Here is a 16,846-nt window from a genome sequence, read left to right as displayed (position 1 = left end):
AAGTTTAACAAATCATTACAATTGTATTGAAACTGACCAGGGTCTAAAATTGGAGTAGGCATTTACAGTGTCAGCATTGCAAAGCGTCTAAATTATAAATGCAAATGGATGCCATTGAATATTCACCATAAGTGACAAAAAGCCACTATAATTCGCAAGAAGAGTAAAGCGGGAAAGAAACATGCTGACCCGGTTAGTCCCCTAATAATTATGGCCTCATTATAGTCTCTCTAAGCAATAGAAGCGCGGAATACCTTACCGTTCCAGACTCACACGTCCTTTCTAGTTGGATATGTCCACTTGCGAGGAACCTAGGTTTTGTGGGCGCCCAGAGTACAACGACACTGTGCCAGCATTTCCTGGAGAATAAATAACAGCTAAAGGCGTCATATGACCGCGAGGTCGATCATGTGACCACTAAGTCGAACGCGTGACTACGTGTATTACGTGCTAGAATTCGTGTAAGCGAGCTAAAGAGCCTGCTACGTAGTGAAGACACAATGTCAAAACCAAACACAGTCCACTAGCATCATCTTTTTTCTTTTTCCATGTCCTGAAAGAACCTGCCACATAGTGGGATATTATGAAGAAAGTCAACCGCGATCAGTTGACGGCATTTCTTTGACACGTCCCAGACAGTAATAGGAACCAAAAGTATACATTAATCATACAACCGCAAACGGAGAGGGAAAAGAGGAGAAGAGAGCAAAAATTGCTCCCTCAGTCAATTATATCAATTTAGAAAAGGAAAAAGGAAAAAAGGAAAAAGTGCCCCAAGATTATAATTATACAATACAATCGTGGAACGAAAGCAAGCATAATGGAAGAAAATTAGTTGAAGATCTGAATGATAAATTGTTTGAACTAATAAAGTGAGGGTTTATTGGGGGACATATAAAAGGCCAAGATGTTTTAAAGGAATATGGCAATTCAGAATAAGGACCAAAGAATCATAATGGAACAAAATACTTAAGAATTGGAATGCCAAGGCTCCAATGTAATGAGGCCATTAGTTAACGTTTTCAAATTAAAGATCCATAGCTGTTCTTTATAGGTCAGATTTTTAGATATTTGAGCCATATTAGGGGCTCTCACTTTTTCTATGCAAAACCACTCAATTTGTTCCGCAGTGTGACCCATCTCTACAAAATGAATGACCATTGGGGCATTCAAATTGTGAGTATTAATTTTTGAGCGATGCTCATTAATACGAGTACTTACTTCCCTTGTGGTTTTACCAATATACATCTTTTTACAAGGGCAGAAAATGGCATAAATGACATTTTTGCTTTTGCATGTTGTAAAGGTACGTAAGTCCCATGTTTTGTTTTCCATTGAGAAGGAGGTTATTTTTTTTAAAAATGTACATGCAGTACATGAAGTACCTGCGTAGTGTCCCAGTACTGGATTGAAATGAGTATCTCTAATTGAAGGGGTCTTCAATATAGTTCTACTAGCACGGTCATTTTTTGTTTCAAATTTTTTCCTTTCTTAAACGCAAACAGAGGTTTGGGCATAGAAATTCCCGATGCATTAAGGATACGCCAGTTTTTTAAAATAATGCCTTTGATGGCATTACTGTATTGGCAAAAGGTGGAAACACAAACCAATTGTTCTTTTTTAGCACTGTTGCTTTTGGGTAACAGTAACAAATCCCGATTAGCATATCGGGCTCTCTTTCTAGAATGTTTGATACATTTTCTTGGGTAGCCACATTCTAATAGTCTTTTTTCTAGAATGGTGGCATGTTTAATAAAGTTGTTAATATTGGTACAGTTACGGCGTAGCCGTAAGAACATGCCATAAGGTAAGTTCCGAAGCAGGCTAGTGGGATGTTGGCTCTCTTATTTGAATGTGGTGTTCCTTTCAGTGGTCTTTCTATACAATTCAGTTCGAAGGTAGCCTTCCTGTTCATAAATGTACAGATCCAAAAAAGCAATCCTAGTGGTCGAATATTCAAACGTGAAGTGAATCTCTGGGTCTACTTCATTCAATCAAACTACAAATCGTATTAGAGACTCGTGACTTCCTTCCCATATCATAATGATATCATCGATATATCGACGATATAGCTTAATCTGTTCCATGAACGGCTTGGAATTGGCCAAGATTTTTTCTTCCTCAAGCAGAGCCATAAAAATAATGGCTAAATTTGGGGCAAAGGTACAGCCCATTGCCGTCCCTTTGCATTGTAGAAAAAATTCTTCTTTGAATTTAAAGAAGGTATTGATTAGTACTAACCTGGCAGCTTTACAAAGGAAATCTGTAGGGACCTCATGTGGAGGAGTTTGCCTATTTAACATTGTTTGTAGACTATGGACTGCTCTCTCTTGGGGTATATTTGTGTAGAGAGCCTCGATGTCGAGATTTACCAATATTTGTGTATTGGAATCAAAGCCCAGATTCTCTACTAAATTGATTACATCCTTGGAATCAAGGAGAAAGGTTGGTGTTGTCATCGCCAATGGTTTGATGAAAAAATCAACATACTTTGATATAGGCTCAAGTAATGAACCACAACCCGAAACAATGGGGCACCCAGGGGGATTTTCGATATCTTTGTGTACTTTTGGCATGACACAAAACGAAGGCGTCCGGTATTCTGAATGGTTGATAAACTCAATTTCTTTAGTAGAAAGAAAACCTACTTGGCTAACTTCTTCCGTGAGTTGAAATATCTTGAGTTTAATCATCTTGGAAGGGTCTTTAGTTATTTTGGTATAGTGGCCTGGGATATGCAGAAGTCTTAAAACTTCTTGATCATATTTAACAGCATCCCAGACCACTATCCCGCCACCTTTATCGGTGGCCTTGATAACTATAGACGGGTCTGAAGCCAGTGTCTTAATAGCCTAAAATTCTGATAGTTGTAAATTCGGTCCTAGCTGGTGTCTATGATGTCGGATCTGATGTCCCACTTCTTTAAGTACCAATTTTTCAAAAATGGCTACCTCAGGGGGAAGATCACTAGAATTAGGAGTGAAAGAAGAAGGCCTAGAAAGGGTAGTAGACAAATACACTGTGACGTCCAGTATATGAATGATCAATAGTCATATTTACCTATGTGGCAATATCCGTGACTCGTGGCAGCGCATTGTGTCACATGATTTGGTACCGCGGCAACCCACATAAAGGCAACCAGGATGCAACGTACGCCACTTCTCAGCTGTGTTTGTGGACCAGTTGTTGCGGCGTTCTGATCTGCTCCTATTTCGCCTACGTTTGGATTCCCTGGTTTGGATTTTTTGGCTTTGTCTTCTTGGACTGTTTTTTGGACTGTGCTTGGTTGTCTAGCTTTGGAGCTCCACTGATACTTGACTTCGGATCGTGTATGGACGGCTACCGGATTGCCCCCTCATGTACCACGCTTCCTGGATTTGTGCATCTTGAATCTAATCTGCACCATAGGAAGAACTTTCTGTTCACCCTTGCAACCCCCATATTGATTTGAAGGGTGTGGGGATACCCCTGCAACCCTAGCTCCCATTTAAACCTAATATTAACCCCATTAATAATGTTGCCTATGCCGTTTCCTGACGACTATATATATGGCGAAATTGTTGGTGGGGATAATATTACATGATACCCTTAATCGAACTGTCAATACAATAGGTCTGAAAATGTGCTGCTTCCCTTACCGTATACAACGCTGGTGCTGAGCTTACACTACCTTCCTCTATGAAGGCAATCGACATCCGCAACTTGCTCAGGGTGTCCCTTACCAAAAGATTTGGTGGGGTACCCGTACAAGACAACAAAGGGGCTGAAAAAATGTTGATTACCAACCTTGATATGAAGATCTTCAGTATAAGGAACCGACAAGTCAGCCCCAGAGAATCCCTGTGTCCATCATTTTGCCTGACAAGATTAACTCACCTCCATAATAAAAGACTTGGTAGCTCCTGGGTCAACCATGAATGGAAACATTTTGTCACCTACCTGCACAACTATCCAGGGTTCCTCTTCTGGATCAGTGGTAATGGGCAGGACTGGACACATTAGAGATCCTGGTGGGCTGTACTACTCCTGGTACATATTACCACCTGGGAGAGAAAAAGGATTTCCCTCAAAAAAACACTTGCTCCAGTGTAGTGCGCAACTGTTCATAGAAGTGAAGGATTCTTGTCCCCTGTCTGCACTGATGCTTATACTGGCATGGTCTGTGGGATCCTAAAAGTCTGTGCAGCCACAGTTGCTGGGTTCTGTTCAACCCGTCCTGCTGAAATTGCACAAAACCTGGGACATATGGCAGGGTCATGGCCTGCATCTGTTAAGCTCCTATGTTAAAGTACTGTGGCCGTTCATGACAATCCCATGACATGTGCCCCAACCTTCCACATGACTAACAATGAATCCCATAAAATCCTCCATAATGATTTCCTATTGGCCCATTAAACCAGGGACCCATTCCTCTGAACTCGCCAAATGACCCACTTACATGTAGAAATCCTCCTCTGCCCCTGCGTCGTACCTGGTTGACTGTGTCCTTGCTATCCTGGTTGCCCCTGCTGTCCCTGAATATAATTTGCAATTACTACCTCTTCTAAACAAATCTTTGTTAATTTCTTTTGAATGAGCTTAGCCTCTGCATTTTGTGCCTGCTCTACATTGTCCCTCTCTTTTTCCTGTCTTCTCTACTAAAAATGCAGAATTGTGCCTGAATTTATGGCCAACTCTTGGGCTCCATCCCTACTACTTCATCTAAATCATGCTGGATTTCTTTGGGAATCCCTTCTTCAGCATGTGGTACAAATTGCCACATACTTGTCCCATGTTTCTCCTGTTTCTGCTCTCCACATCCCCTGAATTAACTGGATGTGTGCAGCAGGATCATCACCCAATTTAATTGTTTTAGCTAAAATCAAATTGATATCAGGCGTATCAGGATACATAATCTGCAAGGCCCCCCATACCTGTGCCCTAAGATTATTAAAAGCTGCTCCATCATGAGTATTTGTATCCAACTGAACTCCCATATACCCCAATCTTTTCCAAAGCTCATCTGACTGCTTCCCCATCAGGGTTGTGAATAAGCTCTTCATGTCCACTGTTGCAAACATGACACTGGCAGTGTGCTTCTCCAATGCATAAATCCACTTCCCCGCACCTGCAGTGAGCAAAGGGAGTGTCTTCATCAAATTACTCCTATCCATGTGTGACCACAAGACAAAATACTCCTTTCCTAGACCCTTCTGGAGCAACAGAAAAACTGAGTTATACCTGTTTTTACTGGGGCTTACTCCACCTCTCCCCCACCACTAACTACAGCCATGCAAATACCCTGGTGTGTCCTATAGTTTCATAGTGTGCTTCCTATAACTGCTACTGGAGTCAGAGGTATGGTAACTACACCCTGCTCCCCTTGCTCGACATCCCATTCCCCTCCTTTGTCTACTCCAGCTACTACATTATATTATATTATGTTAACAGAATTCATAATGTGCACTGTCACCCGAAGGCATCAGGGTGCGAGGAGGAACACAGTGGACTAGAGCCCACGATAGCCTAGAATAGCCTGGTTTTCAAAAGACCACGAAAAGGAAGGTGGTTCTCAAACTGCCTAAGAGAGGTGGGCAGACCATTCCCAATTTAGCAGCTGTGACTGAGATGGCACGCCCCTTAATTCTAAACCGGTAAAATCTGGTGATAACCACCAAATATGCCTTGTTCAGGCGGCAAGCCCGACCAGGCACATAGGTCTGGAATTTATCTTGCAGGGAATCTGCACCTAGATGGTAAAAAGCTTTATACACCAGGCACAAGGACTTAAATTCAATCCTCTTTGCCACCGGAAGGCAGTGAAGGGTGCGGAGCACAGGACTGATATGGGAACCATAGGGGGTAGAAGTAGCAACTCTGGCCGTCAAATTTTGAATGCGCTGCAGCCGATGAATCAGGCCACGGGGTTGGGCCGAGAACAAGGCATTACAGTAGTCGATACAAATAATGACCACCGCAGCAACAACTTCAGCAGGTAAAACAATGGCCAAATAGGGTAACACCACATGTAGTACACGTAACAGGAAATGGCCTCATTTACATATTGCATTCACTTGGGCAGTCATAGAGACTGAGCCCATAAAATGGACCCCTACATTTTTTACCACTGTCACTGGAGTAGGCAGAACACCAAGAGCAGTGGGCCAAAAAGAGGAAGACCAAAGAGCAAGATCAGGAGAGGAATCCCGCACCATGATCTCCATCCTTTCCCCATTATGTTTCAGCCAGTTTCCACTCATACAGCTCTTCACAGCCATCAGACATTCACATAGCCAAGAGGACACCTCAGTCCGGTCAAGATCTAAAGGAACCAGGATCTGGGTGTCATCAGCATATGAGTAGCAGCGGGAGCCGTAGGAGTGAATGAGATGAATCAACGACTTAATATAGATGTTAAACAACATAGGGGAAAGGGCTCTGTGGGACACCGTAAGAGAGTGAACAGGAGGAAGAGCAAAAAGGTGGGAGAGAAAGAAATTGACTCCTGTCAGATAGAAAAGAAGAGAACCACGCCAAGACTGGTCCAGAGAGGACTGCTTGTGCCATGCGGGAAGAAAGGATGGAATGGTTGACAGTGTCGAACGCTGCTGAAAGATCTAACAATATTAGTGCTACCACTCCACCCTGATCAACCAGCATGTCAAGGTCATCAACGACTGATACCTGGACACTTTGTTCCACGCCCAGGCCGGAAACCAGATTGAAAGAAGTCAAACAAGGAAGCGGATTCCAGGAAAGAAGATAGAAGTGGAGAGACCAGAGATTCCAAGAGCTTCATAAGAAATGGGAGAAGGGAGATGGGGCAAAAATTAGCCAAAACAGAGACATCCCATGACATTTTTTTAAGAAGGGGATAACCATCGCCTGTTTAAGGTTTTTGGGAATAGCACCCACTGCTGCAGTAACCCAATGGATGATAGCAGACAGGATGTCCTTTAGCACCTTCAGCGGCATCAGATCAGAAGGGGCAGCTGACTTCAATGAACCTGCCGCTGTGGAAACATCTTCCATGGAAAACTCAGGGAAGTGTGACCAGGATAGAGAATCAGGAATGGCAGGTACAACTCCAGTAGTGTTGGCAGAACTAGGGAGGCTAGACCTGATAAAGTTGTGAATATCCATAATCTTTGTTACAAAGAACTCAAATAATGAGTCACAAAGAAGTTGAATTAGCTTCACAATAGGTGTAAAGCGGGTGGAGGAAGAAAAGGATTTACCACCCAGAACAGGGCTTTAGATTGGTTCAGTGCAGATTCCACTTTAGATGTGAAGTAAGATTGTTTGGTATTCGAATAAATGTGTGATATTCACAAGTGAGTTGGCGATAGGTCGATTTCTCTTTATGGCTGTAGGACAAATGCCATTTGCATTGCTCTTGCCTCAGTTTCAGATGGGCTGCTCTCAGCTCTTCCAAAAACCATGGTCTACATCCTCTAAACCTTCTACAGGCATGAAAGCATATTCAGCACTACCACAGGGTGCCGTCTACTATCCGTCCTGCTCAGTCTCTGTACCCATGTCAGCATCCCTGTTCTCCATGTCCACCTCAAATGTTCTGATAACTGAGTTATCCAATCTAACAAGAACCCTCCCGTGTCTCCATCTTCTACCTTCTATGTGCCTTACCTGTCTTCTCTTTTCCTCCCACTCTTCATCTCTCTGCTGCCATAACAGCATTACCTCTTCCACCGCTAAACATAGTGCTTCCTTCATCTTTTCCCGTTCTTGCGCATCTACCACTCTTCGCAATCTATCCTCTATCCTCGCACGAAGAGGCCTAACCTCTTCTTTCTCTCTCATTTCCAATCCTTCCTCTGCTCTTCTAACTATTGGTCTTACTCTTTATTGCTCCTCCACCATTAATCTATCTGCTAACCTAGCAGTTGGGGAAGTTATCCACTTCCAACTCTCTGTTCTCAACCTCACTGCAGCCCTAAAAATTGAAGGAGTTACCCATCCACTTTCCTCAAAATCTCAGTTCTTAGAAATTGTAACTGATGGAGGTATTACCTGTGTCTATCTTGCAACCACTGGAGTAGCTGCTGGGGGAAATGGTGGTACAAACTCAGGTCAGGGTCTGTCTATCCCTCTGCGGGCGATAATGGATAGCACCCATTTTGCGATGGTGCAGAAGAAATTCCTGCACCCTCCATTTTTTGGCCCTGCCTCCACAATTTCAACATTATGCCCCTTCCTACTTTTTTCATACATCCTCCATAATTCCAAGATGTTTAACTGTTTTTCTAACTTCGAGCACTTGTGCTTTGTAGTTTAAAAAGTGTGCTGGTTCTCCAATATCCCTGTATCATAGGATCTCTCATTTGGCCAAGAATGTATAATTTTCCCCTTACTCTCTCACAACCATTACCTATGATATATAGGGAAGGAAGGATAGCTCGGGGGCAATGCATTTGTCTTGGAAGAAAGACAACACAGCGCAACACAGGTTCGAATCCCAATTTCTCGAATAGAAACCACTTGTTGGTATTAAGCATGTTATAAAAGAACAATTATAATTATATTTTAAAATGTTCACCTTACAGCGGGGCAACACATGGCGCAAATGATTCAACAGAGCCTCCATACTCCAATCCAAGTTATCAAAAAATAGTTTCACAACAAATCAGATACTTAGCCAAACCTGCGGCACAAAGAACCTTTTCACCTAAGAGCTCCTTTTTACCCTTACCCAATTCCTTAGTAGCACTTCACATAAATTCACTGTACTCGTCAATACCACAATTACCTTACTTCACTATTTACTCCAATTCTACATCTCACTCATAAACAGAAGACAGCATCTTATCAAAAACACTTGGCGGACAATATTTCCAAGATATCCCCACCAGTTGAGAATAGGAATGGTACAATGCTTTCCACTACAGCACCACTGCTCTCTTTCTCTTTACCACAAGTACAGCCTTCTCTACTACAAAACCGTCTTTTCCCAACTAAAGAAAGTTTCCCATCACTACTTCAACTAATCAAGAAAATCCAGATGAGGGGCTGTGCCCGCACGGCAAATACAAAAGAATGTGCAGGCATACTTCAGAAAGGTATCTACGGTTGGACTTACCCTAACATACCACCCCAGCTTCAGATGAGGACTCCAGTCAACCAGACAAGCAAGCTAAAGGGTATCAGGACAAGGTTCATACTGGGCATGCGGGATAAGATACCCCCTCCCACCTCTAAAATAACGAACTAGGTAAAAAAATATATACAGATGACTTAGAACACAGAACAGTTCAACCACTCTATCAAAAACAGTTACTTTTCCAACCCCCTAACCTCAACTAATCTAACACCCACTCTCCAAGTCTAACCTTACCTCCAAAAAACACAACAATAAACAAAAACAAAACCCCTTAAATCAAGGAAACAACCCCTTTTCTCACCCTATTTCCCCTATTGCTTTACACCCCCCAACCATATACTCACGTGAACCTGAGGTGCTCCGAAGTGGTGCTTCGTCAAATCGTTCCGCACAGCTAAGCCGTGGCACCACATCTCTGGGGAGCAGACGGACCTTTAACCAATATGACATCCGCAGACCTGTTTTTCAAAGTGCAGGGAAGACCGGTCCCTGTCATGAGGTGCCGTACCTGAGAGGTGTGGACAGAAGACCCCCAACTTCTGAACGCCTAGACTCCTATCTTGGCTCACCAAATGTGGGGGGTGGACCTTTAATTATCTTAACCCAAAACAGGCCCACCACTTAAGAAGCAAGTACACGGTTGCACATAAAGGAAGTTTATTGTACACATGCTCTGGGGAGTATCTAGATGATGTTGCAATACCAAACTAACCAAAGTCTCAACAATGCAACATCAGTTGGCAGTTTATATACCTTTTGCTCCCAGATACATTCAATACCCTCCACCCCCCAAATATGATTGGACAAAACCTCTGCAAAGAAACCCCACCTTTCCCCAATTCTTCCATTTTCATTAGCCAGGCTTATCTTCATTATTGTCTTCAGATCATATTCAAAGCACACCTCTTCTTGGGATACATTGTGGTAGGTCCTGACGTCAGTACATGGTTAAACATTGGTATTGAAAACAGAATTCATTGCTAGCAATAACTGGCTTAAGACCTTTAACTTTAAGTATGATTGAACATGGTTTGCTGACATATTTTGACAAAAAGAGAGAGCGCTGCTTAAACAGGATTTTGTTTGGACTATAGATAGCCATCTCCATTCTGAAGACTCCTGGTGCCTTAACATAATTTATGTGGCCACATGCAACCTCTGATGACCTGGAAAAATACTCAACTGCCGGACCTTGGCCTTGGGCCTTTACTACCACCAAGCAAATGACTAATCCCCTCTAAAGCTTTTAATACAAAGGGCTAGATAACATCTGTTCCCTTTCAAGGACTGTGAACCTTGCCCTGTTCGTATGACATTATTACTAGGTAACTAATTCTCTTTCCAGTCAAGAGTGTTCCTGCTACTTTTAGAATGCCTGTGTAACAAATAACCGTGCAAAAAAGCACCCCATTGTATGGATTTGTGTTCATGTTGCATTCGCAGTTCTACTTTTGTATATTTCTACGTGATTCATATGGATTTGCAAAACTATCCCAGTTTTGCTGTCATCCCCCGTCATCAATATGATGTGCGCAACATGAATCCCTTGTAATAAAGGGGACCCTCTATGACCACCCTGACAATCACTTGAACATTACTGATAATGTGGGAGCCTACATTTCTAGCGGCAGCACTGCCCCCATATGAGGACACATCCTAATACACTCAACTGAGCTTGTGAGAATTCCCCAGCAGGGTACAATGTACGATTTCACTTTTCCTCATTTCCAAAAGATGCCTGCACAGTCAAATACATGTCCAAGAATGTATTTGACCCACGCATTAATGAAGCCCTCACAGAACTACATGTTCTGGAATGCGCACTGCCACACTCAAATACAAATGCTTCCATTGGAGTGCATGTTCCAAAATGCGCTCTGAATCATAAAAGTCTAGAAGTCACAGAACACATATTGCAGCACGCAGCACTCCATGGGGCTGAATATTTCTCGAATGTCACCCCTATTACGACAGCTTCCATTCACATCACAGAACAGAGAATCCCTCACCAGACTGCATGTCCCAGAATGCACTTTAATTCACACAAACAGATGCCTCCACATGACTGCACTACAAAGAGATCACACAAGATCATATGCCCCAGAATGCACACTGTCTCACTCAGGATCATATGCCCTCAGGACAATTTCCTCAGAATTCATTCTGCACCACTGAGCGCGGGAGCTCCACGGCACTACATGCCCCATCATGCACCCAGCCTCACTCAGGGCAAAATATCTCCCAAGATTACAAGTCGCAGAATGCAATTTATCTCATGCATCAGCGATGTCTCCTACAGGACTACATATCCCTGGTTTTACCCTACCTCAGACAGTGTAAAAACCCTAATGGCTGCCAATCCCACAATGCACTTGGTTACCGGCCCTACCCATAAACTCACACACACAGATTCTGCAGTAGCACCTGGAGCGTATAAAGTGCTGGACGCAATTACCATAACAATTAATTACAGGCCCAAATAACCTGACAGACTCAAAGGATATAGCAATATACTACTTTATTAACAGTTCAATAAAGTAGGGAAATCTAGCAAGCATAACAAATCGCAGTTCACACACTCTCCAATACATTTCAGTTACACAAAGGTGCTTTATACCTCAATGTGCATCAGCTATGACATCATCTCACGTGCCAAATAGTAAAAACCTATCGGGCGGACGGATTGGTTAGGGAAACATACTATTGCTTATTTAGGTCTTAGTAACATTGTTGGCTGCCCTTTGTCTGGTAGGCACGCCTGGAACAAACCTTACATATAATACAGATAATAGTAGAATAACAGCAGCAGATTGGCTTCCGCAACAATGCATGCTCCATTATCGCATAGGCCATCCTAATTGGTTGGCATTCTCTTCCAACCTTGGACATTCGGCTTGTTATAATCACGTAAGCAAAACAAAACCCAGGTGCAGGGAACAACATCAGACAACTGCCCACTTGGTCAATTAGCCTTAGCATCTATCATCAGTAAGGCCCTAATCCAATGCCTCTTCTTTGTAGTTGACCTTGCTGACTGTTCTCTTCTCCAGAACATTTAAGGGAGTGAGGGTACATGGCTATCTTCATTGGGAGCATTATGAATAGGCCTTGTTTTCTGGTCTTGCACCACATGTGAGAAGACCATGATTTGTCCATTCTGTCCTTTTATTTCATGCTATTTGATTCAATTATACTGGGTGCTATTACTCTCTTCGATATCTGGAGACTTGGTTGCTCTGTCTTCCATATGCTTTCTTCACATTTAATTGTCCAACACTTGTTTACTCTGTTGCCTAAACTAAGAGAAATAAGTCTTACGCATATGACTTATCCTCTTTGACCCCCTTTGTACTTTGCAGTTGCTTTTCACTGTGGCATCCTTGATCTTTAGCCAAACAAATATTTGTTGTGCTTGCATGAATCTGTATTTCAACACCTGTCAGCACTTCTGCCTCAGTCGGCCTCTCCTTGGGGTTTGCAGCTTACTATTACACGAAACGGACGTAAATCTTCACATCATGGCTGCTTTACCCGCTTTATATTTTCTACTCTAGCTAGCTTCTATAATTCTCATTTGCCTTGCGTTTCTGCGTGTATACATCTACTGTATCTCTTCTTACTTATCTTCTCAGTATTTATGATTTATTTGTATTTGTGTGCTGATTTACTTTTTTTTTTAATGCACCAATGTCTCTTTTCTTCAGGCCGTCCTTTTACACCTGTCAGACATCACTTATAGTTCTTCTATGTCTGATGGTGTATGCAGACTTCCTTCTACTACTTCAGTGCGAAGGTACATTTGGTACGGTTGTCTGAGCACATAACGTCTTTCATATCTTCAATGTGTTACTGGAACAATACTGGGTGTCATGCACAGTGCTTTCTTGCTGTTCTTCCAATAAAACGGAGGTGAGGGAGCGGGCTTCATGAGTGACGTGTACATCTCCTTTTCTAAAATTCCATCGGTTGAGGGCCGGGTGGTGGGCATAGGATAGGAATGGGAATGCAGCGAAGTAGCTCATTCGGTCAGTGATGGCTCGGATAGGCAGGGGGAGAGGGCCAATGGCTGCTTCGCCCCTTCTGCTTCCCCACCCTATCACCTTGATTCCCTCATGGAAAGCGGCACACTCGGCTATTGGCAAAAGTTGCTGCACCTTCTGCACTTTGGCATTCCATGGCAGCTTCAGATATGATTGTTCCCTTTTTCAGATGCAACTGTTTTGCGCAACAGTTAAATCACTCATCTCTTAAATCCTATTTAAAAATATGTTGTTACTGTTCAAACTTAAAATGTCTCTAATTTAGAATTACAATAAGCGCAATAACTATATTTGAGGAATACATGAATTGGTGATTATGTCTAGAAACCTTCTCTTTTAAAATCTGGCGTAATGTACCCCTGCCTTCGACACCAAATGGAGAGCATTAGACTTTGCCATCTAAGCGTCTGTACTGTATTTACACCTGTCTTGGACTTCCCAAAAGATACTGTTTAATGTGTGGGTGTTTCAGAGCAAAGGGTGGAAGAAAAATAGGTGGTCTTCAGCAACTGACCACATGACCGAGACTAGAACAAGCCTTCGCTAGCTAAGCATTAAATTTTCGTAGCAGTGGCCTGCCTCTCCTCACTACCGTTTTTGGGCACACTGATCTGCACATCATAATAAGAGGGCAGGTCATTTTTCACTTTTGGAGGGTATCGAACAAACCTTTGGAGGTAAACAGAGTAGGTTTTGTCAGGGATGTCATTTGGGGGTCGCCAGAGGTCGCAAGGGCGACCTCTGAGTTCTCCCTTGCGACCCCTGTGGTCTCCCATGCAACCTCTTAAAAAAAAAAAATTTTTTTTTTTTGCAATGCAAGAGATCCAGCACCATGTCGCTCTTTAATTCTGGAGTGTCTAGCTTTCTTGTTCAGGCCCCTTAAAAAAAGAAGAAAAATAAGAAAATGAGGGCCACAAGTCTAACACTTTCAGCACTGAACCTAAATAAGAAAGAGTAGGAATGGCAAAAAATGTGTCTTTCTGGAATTCTATACAATAATTGCTAGACTCAATAAAGGTTTATTTCAGGCACACTTCAGGGGTTGAGTCACTGATTTAGGCTGTTCTCAAACGCCTCAACTCAGCCTTTCATCCTTCTGAGGTCGATAAATGGGTACCAACACAGGTTGGGTGATAGTGGGTGTATATGTCTTCTATGTAAAGCGCTTAAGCGTAAGTGCTATATAATAACACATCATTATCATTTGGTCATGGATGTCTGCTTGCAATCACAGTAATTTGGTAATATGGGCATATATACACTGATCTTAACAATACATATGGCGATCCATTCAGGTATGAAATGTACATCACAGTGATATAGTGATATCGTAACCATATTTTTCCTAGTGTACAATGCTATGTGATGCCACTTCCTGTTTTGTCAACGGGTGAAAGGTTGTGTTCAATCGCTTCCCGTGATATCACTTTGGGGTGGGGTCAAATGACATCACTTCCTGTGATGTCATCAGGGGTCAAGTGTCGTGTGATGTCAATTCCGCTACCCCTGGCATTTTGATGAAATGATGTCCCTGGGTTTCGTAATGCAGGTTTCGAGTTTGCCATAATAGAGCGTCTGCCCCAGAGGGAACTGGCAGTTGCATGCCATCACCTAAAGGATGGAAGAAGCTTGCCTCTTTTCCCACACTCCAGGACTGCTGGGTTGAGGGAATCCCCGAGATTTCCCTTTGGAATGGGCAATGATATGTTAAGTGCTGGCCTTGCCCGTCTTTTGGTGACTACTTGCGCTCCTTGTGCACAACACCAACCTGCTGGAAGAGACCTTATTTCAACATGTTAAGGCAATCCCTGTCTCTGAGGTGCCTTTGGCTGAAACATTCTTACTGGGATGGCTTCCCCATCTGCCTGGTGGCCAGTTGCTGGGACAGAAGCCTATTGTTCAGCAATCCCTCTGAATGAAGACCTTAGCTCTGCCAGCCATACATATCTGGTCTCCAACACACCTGTTGTAAATGTTTGAGATTCGTCCTCAAAGAAACATTATAGCTTGTACCACTGAGTTGTCCCTGTGCCCTTGACGATTAGGTAGCACGACCACTGCGTGCCACTGACCAGCCAAGTGTTACCAGATGGATTAAGCAATATCAAATATAGAGCGGACGAGTCCATTAAGCCTGTGTGGTCACCCACTGGAACCAGCCAACCCCCTCCCTCAAGGGCATTCAGGATTGTAAGCCTTTTGAAATTCAATTGAAAAAAAGAGACACGCTCAATAAATGGCAGATCCTTGCCTAAGGGACAAGTTGTGCAGTTCCGCTTTGTGTGCTCTGCTTCCATGAAGCTCTTAATAGGGTGCTTCGAGACTTTATTTTGAATCACGCTGTGGCGTGTATTGGTTGTAGCCATTAATGCACGCGAGGAGTGCCTAAAGCGGTTGTGTGATTGAACGCTGCCCTTTTCGAGAGATGATCGTCACGCAGGTCTGCGCCATGTTTGAAGGTGCTTTTGGCAACAAAAACCAATCCTAATGAGAGCCTGGAAGGCGAAGTCTTCCAAAGATTACGGTGTGTTGAGAAGATTTAACTTCCCGCGCAACACCAGAAGGACACACAACTGTGCTCTGCCAGTTTCTTATTATCATGGAAGCTCTTTAGGACCCTTCTGCCACCAGGGGGCGAGAGGGGCAGCTTTTGCTTGTAACTTTATACACCTGACTACAGCAACGCAGAAGGCAGTAAGTAGTTTGGCATTAAGATGCTGAGCAGAAGTGGATTAAATGGGTACTGCCGAACAGGGTGGTACTGGGTGGGGCATTGAATGGGTTTAGGCACCAATGAAAAAGTAGGCAACAATAGCAAATGGCAATTTGTTTATTTTCATGGCAGTTTGAGTGCTACCAAAGGGGGAGTTTTTGACAAAGTGGTTACAAATCTTGCTACTTATTCCACAGTTGGTCAGTACATTGGTCAAAACGACCACATGCGCAGTGCAGTAACTCAAGCAGGGCCGGTATGGGTAAAACAGCTGCCCCAGTACTGTGACTAAAAAACCCGGTTCACAGTAGCATGCTGAGCTGGCTATTCAGACATTCCCTTTGCCATGTAGCCAAGTCCGAGCCGCGTCTCATGACATCTGTGTTTGATAGACTGGAGGATTTGTCACGTGTTGGGTGAGTTTAAGCATACCATAACATACATCATCTATTCAAAACATGCATTTGAGGCAGTTCCCTCTAATTTCAATGTTTGTTTTCATAATAGTTTCAACGGACTTGAAAGGCCATAACATTTAAAGAGGTAATCAGATCATGCGTGGCAGTGCTTCGTTTTTAGATCAATCTAGAACGTTCTGAAACGTTATATCTTCCTTCCAGCTGTTACATTCAAGGACACCACCCGCCATGCAATGGTCACTGGCACGTGTGGATTTCATGAATCTAAGGAGCCAACAGCATTCCATGATTACACGCACATTTGCACCAGCTGGGCGGATAGGCAGTGTGCACAATAGCTGGCAAGCATTGCACGCCTTAGCCACAGGGATGAGCACGCAGCAGCGCTGTCTGCACGGGGGGCGCACATGTCCTCGACCATGCTCTCTAATACATCTCACCTAGGGTGCACTGCAGCCCCACGCACGTGGACTCGCAGCGTCCAATCTACTGCTCTGCCAGACCATCTCACAGCGCTACAATGCCACACCCAGGAGAGATGTGAACTGTAATCCATGCACTCCAACTCCTGGTTCTC

General features: G+C 43.4%; 1 long non-coding RNA gene across 1 annotated transcript in view; it reads right to left on the bottom strand.

The window, feature by feature from the left end:
- LOC138503547 (uncharacterized) overlaps positions 1-16,846 on the bottom strand; it is a 386,624-nt gene that overhangs the window by 304,813 nt on the left and 64,965 nt on the right. The window lies entirely within an intron of this gene.

The sequence above is a fragment of the Ambystoma mexicanum genome, chromosome 11 (genome assembly GCF_040938575.1).
Source record: "Ambystoma mexicanum isolate Mex_15411 chromosome 11, UKY_AmexF1_1, whole genome shotgun sequence".
Lineage (NCBI taxonomy): Eukaryota > Metazoa > Chordata > Amphibia > Caudata > Ambystomatidae > Ambystoma > Ambystoma mexicanum.
Note: the sequence above shows the minus strand (reverse complement) of the source record. Positions and strands in the feature narration are given on the sequence as shown.